General features: G+C 37.8%; 1 long non-coding RNA gene across 1 annotated transcript in view; it reads right to left on the minus strand.

The window, feature by feature from the left end:
* The window catches only part of LOC309964695, a 312,889-nt gene extending 303,770 nt beyond the window's left edge, over positions 1–9,119 (minus strand). Inside the window, exon 1 of the long non-coding RNA XR_014326360.1 lies at positions 8,921–9,119. This is a non-coding gene — a long non-coding RNA (uncharacterized lncRNA). The remainder of the gene's footprint in view (positions 1–8,920) is intronic.
* Between the last annotated feature and the right edge of the window lie 2,350 nt (positions 9,120–11,469).

The raw sequence follows: 11,469 nt of genomic DNA on the forward strand, positions 1-11,469 counted from the left end.
TGAGGCACATATTCTCCTGTTCTTTTTAGTACAGAATTTTTCTTTCAAAATATAAGTGAGCAGGCATTCTGCCTTCGGAACTGGAGGTACCATTTCCCAAGGTGCTCATGTTACCAATTTCTCAACAATGGAATGTAGACAATTGTCAATGTCTTAAAAGGAAATTGTGTATTGTCTATTTCCTCACTTCCTCCTGCAGGGTGGAAACTAGATGTGGTGCAAGGGAGCTAATGGACCGTATGGCTATGTAGACGGCACCCTAGGGGAATGAAGGAGCCCCAAGAAAGAAGGAACTTAAGTCTCTAGATGATCAGGTTGAGTAGAGCTGGCTACCCACCACAGATCACTCACCTTTCTTCGTATGGGTGCATGAGAGAAAAATAAGCTTCCATTTTGTTTGAGATACTGTATATGAGGTCTCTTTTTAGAGTTTCTTAGCTTATAGCCTAGTGAATATACATTATTTCCATGGATTGCCACATATGGCTTCTGTCACTGTGTGGGCCCCACTTTTTTCCAATCTCCTCTTCACCCTCTGAAGCTATAATCATCAGCTATTTACTTCGTAGAACACCCACCAAACCTTTTACCTGAGTCTTTCCTCTTAGTCAATGCTTTTCCACCTCTATCCTTCCTCTTTATCTGACTAAATGCTACCCAATCTTAGGCCTATAGTCAATATTTTTCCTATAAACCTTCCCTATTGTCCCCCAAGTCTGGACAATTTTTTCCTTTCATGTGTGACTATCATATTCTGACTCATTCTATTAAGGCACAGAGCACATTATTTTGCATCAGTTCGCTTGTCTCTGACTAAATGCTACATTTTGTAAATGCAAAAACAATGTCTCTTTCATTCACCATCATGTGTCCAAATGATAGTGTGGTGCTTGGTATGTGTTGGGCATTATACATATTAATTGAATAAATTAATGAAAAAGTATGAAAAAAAGACTAAAAGAAATGTATTTGAAAATAAATAGTAGTTATCTCTAGGTAGTAGGGATATAAGGGATTTTTTAAATTTTTGTTTATTTCAGTATTTTCCAAAGTCTCTAGAGGGTGCATATGTTACTTTCATAATCACAAACCACAATATAACAAACTATTTTTTCTAAAGTATATATTGGAAACAAAAGCTGACTTCTAATTTTGATGTACACACAGCCATGAATATAAACATTAACTGGATAAAATATACTTCTGCCTACTAGTTACAACAAATATTGTATGCCCAGGCTAGCAACAAGGAAATCTGAAATACTGTAATTGACCAATTTTGAAGTTCTATCCCTGGAGAGATGAAGAAAATCAATAGGGGCTGCTTCTCCCTTTCTCTAAGATGAATTTGTGTGTAATAGGAGATACACTGCGGATGATGGATGTGGGCTACACATATTCCCTTGGAGCTTGTTTGCAAAGGCTTATTTGTCCTGTCTTCCACCTAAGTTTTCATAAACGCTTTAAGGATTAGAGTTGTTTTGCAACTGAAATTTTACTCTCTGGAGAGACTGTGAGAGAATCTTATGGTCTAGTCTCAGGACATTTGCATAGGATTGCATTTTATAATTGAAAATGTAAAAACTACCCCATTTATTCTAGCCCTTAGAACAAATTAGTAAATGTCCAGCTCACGTGGATTTGAGAAAGCAGAGCATCTATTGGAAGTATTTACTCCTCACACGTGGGAACAAGCATCAGACATGTTGATTTCTTTGTCAGCAGCTGGAAGATACTCTATTGTTATCCTTTTTGCCCTTGAAATAGTTAGGATGATTTGATTGATTTTGGTTGGTGTACATTCGCTTTTGGATTTCCCATTGCTAAGCTCATTCTTCGGGATGGTAATCTTTCATTGCATTGAATCAAAGGAAATCTCCCCCCAAATCATCAGTTTAATGAGGACTGGTCATTCATTCTGATGAGTTTTCCTCATTTTCTCTCAGAATGAGGACAAATGTCACAGATACATTATACACAGAGAAAGGCTGGGCTAAGATGAAGGCAGAAATTAATTTAATCTCCTGCTCTAGCTTCCACTACCTACATCATTCAAACCAACAACAGCAACACAAAATTAATAGCTCGACATACTTTTGTATTTAACCTTGAAATATGGTCAGGCAATTTCAACCAATTCAACATGCAAATTCAATCAGTATAAAGAATCCATTAGTGATTGAGACCAATTTATTAACCCAAGAAATATAAACTCTTTGTAACTGCACCACACAGTCTATACTTATAACTCAGATGAAGAGCATGAAGGAATTGGCAAAGAAGATCAAAACATTGGGAGGGTATTTATTAAAAGTACACTTAAAATATTAATTATCAACTTATTTTCAGTCACTGGTTATATGTTCAAATAAATTGCAGATAATTCACTGATATTACTTTGATAGATAAAAGGAAGAATTATACCAATCTACTTTCCATAATCTTATTTCCTTGTGTTAAAACCTTACCATATTCTACTACCAAAATGGAAAGAAATGCAATCCATCAGATTTGAGATTCCTACTAAATCTTCGATGAATTGATGATTTTCAATATAATAAATTGATTATTTCTATGATAGGAGTCAGAACCTGAACTCTGAGATCTTTTGTTGAATTTTTCCCACAACATATCAACTAAGATTGAGTTAATGTATAACAACAAAACAAAACAAAACAAAACGTGTTTGGGGTTTGTAAGGGAGTTATTACACATTGAATTAAATCATACACTTAGTATTTAATTTTTGTCTACAAAGTCCTTTTCTAGAAACTTCCCTCTGTTTAAACACTTCTAATATCAGGAACTTTACTACTTTTAGAAACAGTTTATTCTATTCTTGGCCTATTTTATCTTTGTGTCAAGTTGTAAAGTTATTTACCTGTCATATCACTTGAAACTCAACAGCTTGGTGGGGGAGGGGGGACTCTATAATTAAGCTGTATACGTTACAATTTTTAAATAAGGATATAGACTAAGTCATTTTAGTAAGGGCCAAAGTTAATAAGTGCAGAGTAAGGTCTAGAACAGGGGTTGGCAAACTATGGCCCATGAGCAGCCTGTTTCTAAAGGCCAACGAATAGCTTTTGCATTTTAAAATTGTTTGAAAGAAAGAAAAAGTAATATTTCAAAGTACATGAAAATGTATGGCATTTACAATTTAATATCCATAAATAAAGCTTTATTGGGATACAGACACATTCATTTGGTGACATACTGCCTATTGCTGTTAGCGTACCATGTAGAGTTGAATAATTGTGACAGACACAAGTGTAAAATAGTTTTAACATCTAGCTCTTTACAGAAAAAGAAAATTTGATCCAGTCTAGAAAAACGTTGCCCAATAGAAACATAATGTAAAGCATAAACATATTTAAAATTTTTTAGTAGCCACATTAAAAACTATAAACAGAAATGGGTAAAATTAAATTTAATAATATATTTTATTTAAGTCAAAATACCCCAAACATGATATCGGCTTAATCAATCAATATATAAAATATATAAAATCAATCAATATAAAAAGTATAAGTGCAATATTTTGCATTTTTTTTACATAAAACTTTAAAATTTAGTGTGTATTTCACATGCACAGCTCCTATCTATTCAGACTATCCATTTTAAGAGCTCATGACCACCTATAACCAATAGCTGGCAGCTACAATATTGAGCACTGCAGGTACAGATGATAGGTCTGCTCATGTTCAGTAGCATCTCCGGCTACTAAATAATATGTTTACATTTTATTGAGTTCATGTTTCCTGCCCTATTCTCCTGATTCTCCCCTTTCCTGCTGGAGGCCTGGGTCAAGGGTGGTTTTCTGGGGTTGGGGGAGTCTCGGTTAACAGGGTGTAGAAATGAGGCACCTATTGGTGCGCTTGTAGTTCATGGCTCTGGTGGCAAAATCCTGAAAGTACACTTGTTTATTTCTACCCAAGTTAAAATTCTATATTCTGAACTGAATGTAATAATCTGGATGTTGCCTCTCGATTACAGAACAGGAAGAAATGCCATTTCTTTTGCTCTAGCGACGATTTTGCTGTTACTGTAGTCTGTCCAATTAGTTTTCTTGGCAGCTACATCTCACCATTGATTCTTATTATACCCACAGGAAAATATCACCTCTATATCTTTTTTTAAAGTGTTGCAATTAAAGCCACAGAAGCCCGACTTACCCTTAAGTAGGGCTTCTTTCCGTTCTCACTTCTAGGTTGTGATTCAGAACTATGCTCACATGGAACACTGGTAGTTGACAAGCAGAACTGTGTTCTCCAGCTACAAAAACAAACAAAAAACAATGTCAGTATTCCCATTCTGAATGGGAAGAAAAGAGAAATTGATTGATCATATTGACTTCAGTTCATCTTATTTTATTAATAAATTGTGAGTTAATTTTTCTGAATTCTATTTTTGTTAAACATCTTGATCATTAAAAGATAATAAAATGAGTGGCAAAACCTGTTACTGGAAGAACTCAAAAGATCACGCATGATTACTTAATTCAAGCACTTTTATTTTTTGCAGACTTCTGTTCACAGAGCTGTGATTTTATAGTGTTTTTAATTTGCACAGTAATGTTTTAATGTAGTAAAATTATTCCCAGATTTTAAGATGGAATTAAACACATCAAAAGTGTACATCATGAAAAAATTCCACTTGGTTGTTTCAGATGATAACACTATAGTTCCATGTGTTTCAGCATCTGAGCATGGCGAAGACCCGCTGTTTTAGAATATATTTCACTCTTCTTTGTCAGTGTTACCTTATTCTCTCTTCCCTTACTGTTTTTACATCAAACCCAGAGTGCTGAATGGATAGTGTGAAGTATGAGCTCTGACTATAAAAGTGTACAAATCAGTTCCTATTTCTCTCCCTTTCAAACAATAAATTAAAGCAAATGTTAACAGTTACAGGTCTAAGAAAGAATAGTTTAAGAGTTATAATTATGGTTCTAAAACAACAGTTATATGTTACTGCTCAACGAATATTAGATATGCTCATCTTTTTCCAGTGAGGAAATTCAGTGAATATAAGAACTGACAGTAATAATATAACAATGGTAGCTAAAATTTTTATGGGGTCTTACTAGATGATAACGCTGTGCAAAGATTTCACATATGATATCTCACTGAATACTCACAACATCTCTACGAGATTACTCTCAATATTGTTCCCATTTTACAGGTGAGGAAACAGATTTATCGAGGTTGAATAATTTTTTCAAGATTAAAAATATATAAGAACACTGATTTTCTCAAATAAAATACTGGGGTTTTTTGGTTATTCATTGAGGAACCAAAGGTGAAAATACTTATTTTTGATATGATGGTCTGTTCCCTTCTAAAGTATATTTTTGTGAAAATTCTAGCTTTCATTTTAAACCTCTAACAAAATCAACTTCTAAATATGCTGTTTATTTTCCAAAATAAGTCGATTTCATTTTGAAAAAAAATATATCTGCAAAACCAGAATACAAATGACAACAATGGCACATAATAAACTATTGTTTTATAAATAGTGCCTTTCCCCTAAGGAATAGAAATAAAGAAAGGATGTCACACTCAGACTTGAGTAATTTATAAATAATAAATAAATTGTATCATGATCACAGAATTATCATCTTCCCTACTGAACTTGCTTCTTTCCTGGTTTTCCATTTTTTTGTGAATAAGACTGCCCTCCTCCCAGAAATGTGGGTTCAAACTCTCACAGTCTTTCACTTCTCTCCTTCCCACGTGGAATAATTTACCAACTCTTTTAATTCTGAATGAACAACAAACATATCCCTTCTTTTTCCTTTTTACCTCCAATCACCATAATCATTTTGGCTTTCCTTTTCCTGTTGCAGTTGCCTCCAAATTTAGATCCTTGATCAGGCCTCTTCCTTCTGATTCACCTTGGATATTTCTGCAAAATTCCTTTTTCTCAAGCAAAGTTCTGCATAGTAGTTAAGAGCATTAATTCTGGAGTCAAGTTACCAGGGTTCAAATTCTGCCTCCACCACTGACCCACTCGGATTCTGGGCCAGTCCCTGAAACACTAGGCCTCATTTTCTCTAACATGAGAATAATAGTATTGCCTATGTCACCAGGTTATTATGAAGACTAAAATAAAATCGACACAGTCCTTAAAACAGTGCCCAGAACAAAAATTATTAACTATTATGATTATATTCAGGGGAAAATAATAGACACATTCAGTGGTTTTAAGTTTCTAAATGTGGCATTCAAGATCCTCGATATCTGGTTCCAATCCATTCTTGCAATCACAATTTCTCATGATGCCAGCTCAATTCAATTCAACATCTGTTTAGCCAGAACCCATCTATACAATGGAGAGGATTAAAAAGCCAGACACAGTACTTATCAGTGAGGCAAGATGTGGACTGAGTCTCTTCATAAATGAGGATTTCACCAGACCGGGCCACTAAGAGAAAGGAGGAGAGAACACACAAAGCATTCACACCCACACTACACTCAGCCATACAGGACCATGTTATATATTTGCCTGTGGGGAGGCCCTCCTCAAGTCTTCTTCTATGCTCTCTGCTTAGAATTCCCGTTTTCCCTTCATCAGCAACACTTACAAATCTTTTACATCTCCTAAGACTCAATTCAAAAGTTTTTTATTCAAGGAAGCCTTGATTTCACTATCTGGAAATCCTTTGCATTTTTCCTTCCCATGGCATCTTAGCCAGATCTTTCTGTGGGGCTTCATACACTCTATCTTCATAGTTATTTAGGCATAAAATATAAGCTCCTTGAAATTAGGAGCTATGTAAAATTTATTTTTTACCTCTTATAACTCTCGGACAATCTCTAATAAATATCTGGAAGATATTTGTGTAATAAAATGAATGTTGTTTTAAAGTCAGAAGAACTCAGGACGGAAAAGTGATTTGCTCAAGTCACTGACCCTGATTATAAGTTCCCTCAGGACAGAAATGATGTTAGCCTTGTTCATCACCATATTCCTGATATAGTATGCCACAAATAAATATCAGACCATACCAGTGGCAGAAGTATTCACCAAAATCCAGTCTTCACAACTCCAAGGTCATTATTCACTCCTTTAAATTATGAATTTTTGCATTATTTGAAATCTAAGAATTATACACCCTTCTCACAATTCTGTGTTAATGTGTCTATTATCTGAATATTATAGATAAATGTATTCATTGATTTGACCTTATATAGATGATTATGGACTAACATTTATATATAGTATGTGTCTATTCTTTTATGGCTAAAAATGTAATGAAGTGTGTTTGTGTTTAAACATATAGTTTTCCATTTAAAGTTTGCGGAAATTCTAGACTTGCATGATAGATTATTTTGGAAGGCAGCTATGCTCACCACTATACCACCAACGCACACTATAGATTCTTTTGAATTCATGTTGTAAAAGAAAGGAGGCTTGAAGTCGGAGGAAGATAGCGGAAGAGTAAGACACGGAGATCACCTTCCTCCCCACAGATACATCAGAAATACATCTACACATGGAAGAACTCCTACAGAACGCCTCCTGAACGCTGGCAGAAGACCTCAGACTTCCCAAAAGGCAAGAAACTCCCCCACGTACCTGGGTAGGGCAAAAGAAAAAAGGAAAAACAGAGACAAAAGAATAGGAACGGGACCTGCACCAGTGTGAGGGAGCTGTGAAGGAGGAAAGGATTCCACACACTAGAAGCCCCTTCGTGGGCGGAGACTGTGGGTGGCGGAGGGGGAAAGCTTCGGAGCCACGGAGGAGAGCACAGCCACAGGGGTGCGGAGGGCAAAGTGGCGAGATTCCCGCACAGAGGACCGGTGCCGACCGACACTCACCAGCCCGAGAGGCCTGTCTGCTCACCCGCCGGGGCGGGCGGGGCTGGGAGTTGAGGCTCTGGCTTCCGTCAGATCACAGGGAGAGGACTGGGGTTGGCGGCGTGAACACAGCCTGAAGGGGTTAGTGCACCACGGCTAGCTGGGAGGGAGTCCGGGGGAAAAGTCTGGAGCTGCCGAAGAGGCAAGAGACTTTTCTTCACTCTTTGTTTCCTGGTGCGCAAGGAGAGGGGATTAAGAGCGCTGCTTAAAGGAGCTCCAGAGACCGGCGCGAGTCGCGGCTAAAAGCTAGGACCCCAGAGACGGCATGAGACGCTAAGGCTGCTGCCGCCGCCGCCAAGAAGCCTGTGTGCGAGCACAGGTCACTATCCACACCTCCCTTCCGGGGAGCCTCTGCAGCCCGCCACTGCCAGGGTCCCGGGATCCAGGGACAACTTCCCCGGGAGAACGCACGGCGCGCCTCAGGCTGGTGCAACGTCATGTCCGCCTCTGCCGCCGCCGCAGGCCCGCCCCGCACTCCATGCCCCTCCCTCCCCCACCCCCCACCCCGGCCTGAGTGAGCCAGAGTCCCTGAAGCAGCTGCTCCTTTAACCCCATCCTGTCTGAGCGAAGAACAGACGCCCTCCCGTGACCTACACGCAGAGGCGGGGCCAAATCCAAAGCTGAGCCCTGGGAGCTGTGGGAACAGAGAAGAGAAAGGGAAATCTCTCCCAGCAGCCTCAGAAGCAGCGGATTAAATCTCCACAATCAACTTGATGTACCCTGCATCTGTGGAATACATGAATAGACAACGATTCATCCTAAATAGAGGAGGCAGACTTTGAGAGCAAGATTTATTATTTTTTCCCCATTTCCTCTTTTTGAGAGTGTGTCTGTGTATGCTTCTCTGTGACATTTTGTCTGCACAGCTTTGCTTTCACCATTTGTCCTAGGGTTCTGTCCGTATCTGTCCGTATTTTTGTTTTTACTTTACTTTTGTTTTTACTTTAAAAAAATTTTTTTTCTTAATAATTATTTTTTATTTTAATAACTTTTTCCTTCTTTCTTTCTTTCTTTCTTCCTTTCTTTCTTTCTTTCCTTCTTTCTTCCTTTCTTTCTACTTTTTATCCCTTTTATTCTGAGCCATGTGGATGAAAGGCTCTTGGTGCTGCAGCCAGGAGTCAGTGCTATGCCTCTGAGGTGGGAGAGCCAACCTCAGGACACTGGTCCTCAAGAGACCCCCCAGCTCCACATAATATCAAATGGCGAAAATCTCCCAGAGATCTCCATGTCAACACCAGCACCTAGCTTCACTCAACGACCAGCAAGCTACAGTGCTGGACACCCTATGCCAAACAACTAGCAAGACAGGAAGACAACCCCACCCATTAGCAGAGAGGCTGCCTAAAATCATAATAAGTCCACAGACACCCCAAAACACACCACCAGACATGGACCTGCCCACCAGAAAGACAAGATCCAGCCTCATCCACCAGAACACAGGCAGTAGTCCCCTCCACCAGGAAGCCTACACAACCCACTGAACCAACTGTAGCCACTGGGGACAGACACCAAAACAATGGGAACTACGAACCTGCAGCGTGCAAACAGGAGACCCCAAACACAGTAAGATAAGCAAAATGAGAAGACAGAAGAACACACAGCAGATGAAGGAGCAAGACAAAAACCCATCAGACCTAACAAATGAAGAGGAAATAGGCAGTGTACCTGAAAAAGAATTCAGAATAATGATAGTAAAGATGATCCAAAATCTTGGAAATAGAATAGACAAAATGCAAGAAACACTTAACAGGGACCTAGAAGAAATAAAGATGAAACAAGCAATGATGAACAACACAATAAATGAAATTAAAAATACTCTAGATGGGATCAATAGCAGAATAACTGAGGCTGAAGAACGGATAAGTGACCTGGAAGATAAAATATTGGAAATAACTACTGCAGAGCAGAATAAAGAAAAAAGAATGAAAAGAATTGAGGACAGTCTCAGAGACTTCTGGGACAACATTAAATGCACCAACATTCAAATTATAGGGGTTCCAGAAGAAGAAGAGAAAAAGAAAGGGACTGAGAAAATATTTGAAGAGATTATAGTTGAAAACTTCCCTAATATGGGAAATGAAATAGTTAATCAAGTCCAGGAAGAACAGAGAATCCCATACAGGATAAATCCAAGGAGAAACACGCCAAGATACATATTAATCAAACTGTCAAAAATTAAATACAAAGAAAACATATTAAAAGCAGCAAGGGAAAAACAACAAATAACACACAAGGGAATCCCCATAAGGTTAAGAGCTGATCTTTCAGCAGAAACTCTGCAAGCCAGAAGGGACTGGCAGGACATATTTAAAGTGATGAAGGAGGAAAACCTACAACCAAGATTACTCTACCCAGCAAGGATCTCATTCAGATTCGATGGAGAAATTAAAACCTTTACAGGCAAGCAAAAGCTGAGAGAGTTCAGCACCACCAAACCAGCTTTACAACAAATGCTAAAGGAACTTCTCTAGGCAAGAAACACAAGAGAAGGAAAAGACCTACAATAACAAACCCAAAACAATTAAGAAAATGGGAATAGGAAAATACATATCGATAATTACCTTAAATGTAAATGGATTAAATGCTCCCACCAAAAGACACAGACTGGCTGAATGGATACAAAAATAAGACCCATATATATGCTGTCTACAAGAGACCCACTTCAGATCTAGAGACACATACAGACTGAAAGTAAGGGGATGGAAAAAGATATTCCATGCAAATGGAAACCAAAAGAAAGCTGGAGTAGCAATTCTCATAACAGACAAAATAGACTTTAAAATAAAGATTATTAGAAGAGACAAAGAACGACACTACATAATGATCAAGGGATCAATCCAAGAAAAAGATATAACAATTGTAAATACTTATGCACCCAATGTAGGAGCACCTCAATACATAAGGCAAATACTAACAGCCATAAAAGGGGAAATTGACAGTAACACATTCATAGTAGGGGACTTTAACACCCCACTTTCACCAATGGACAGATCATCCAAAATGGAAATAAATAAGGAAACACAAGCTTTAAATGATACATTAAACAAGATGGACTTAATTGATATTTATAGGACATTCCATCCAAAAACAACAGAATACACATTTTTCTCAAGTGCTCATGAAATATTCTCCAGAATAGATCATATCTTGGGTCACAAATCAAGCCTTGGTAAATTTAAGAAAATTGAAATTGTATCAAGTATCTTTTCCGACCACAACGCTATGAGACTAGATATCAATTACAGGAAAAGATCTGTAAAAAATACATGGAGGCTAAACAATACACTACTTAATAACGAAGTGATCACTGAAGAAATCAAAGAGGAAATAAAAAAATATCTAGCAACAAATGACTATGGAGACACGACGACCCAAAACCTATGGGATGCAGCAAAAGCAGTTCTAAGAGGGAAGTTTGTAGCAATACAATCCTACCTTAAGAAACAGGAAACATCTCGAATAAACAACCTAACCTTGCACCTAAAGCAATTAGAGAAAGAAGAACACAAAAACCCCCAAAGTTAGCAGAAGGAAAGAAATCATAAAGATCAGATCAGAAATAAATGAAAAAGAAATAAAGGAAATGATAGCAAAGATCAATAAAACT

The sequence above is a fragment of the Leucopleurus acutus genome, assembly GCF_964270905.1.
Source record: "Leucopleurus acutus genome assembly, chromosome: 8".
Classification (NCBI taxonomy): Eukaryota; Metazoa; Chordata; class Mammalia; order Artiodactyla; family Delphinidae; genus Leucopleurus; species Leucopleurus acutus.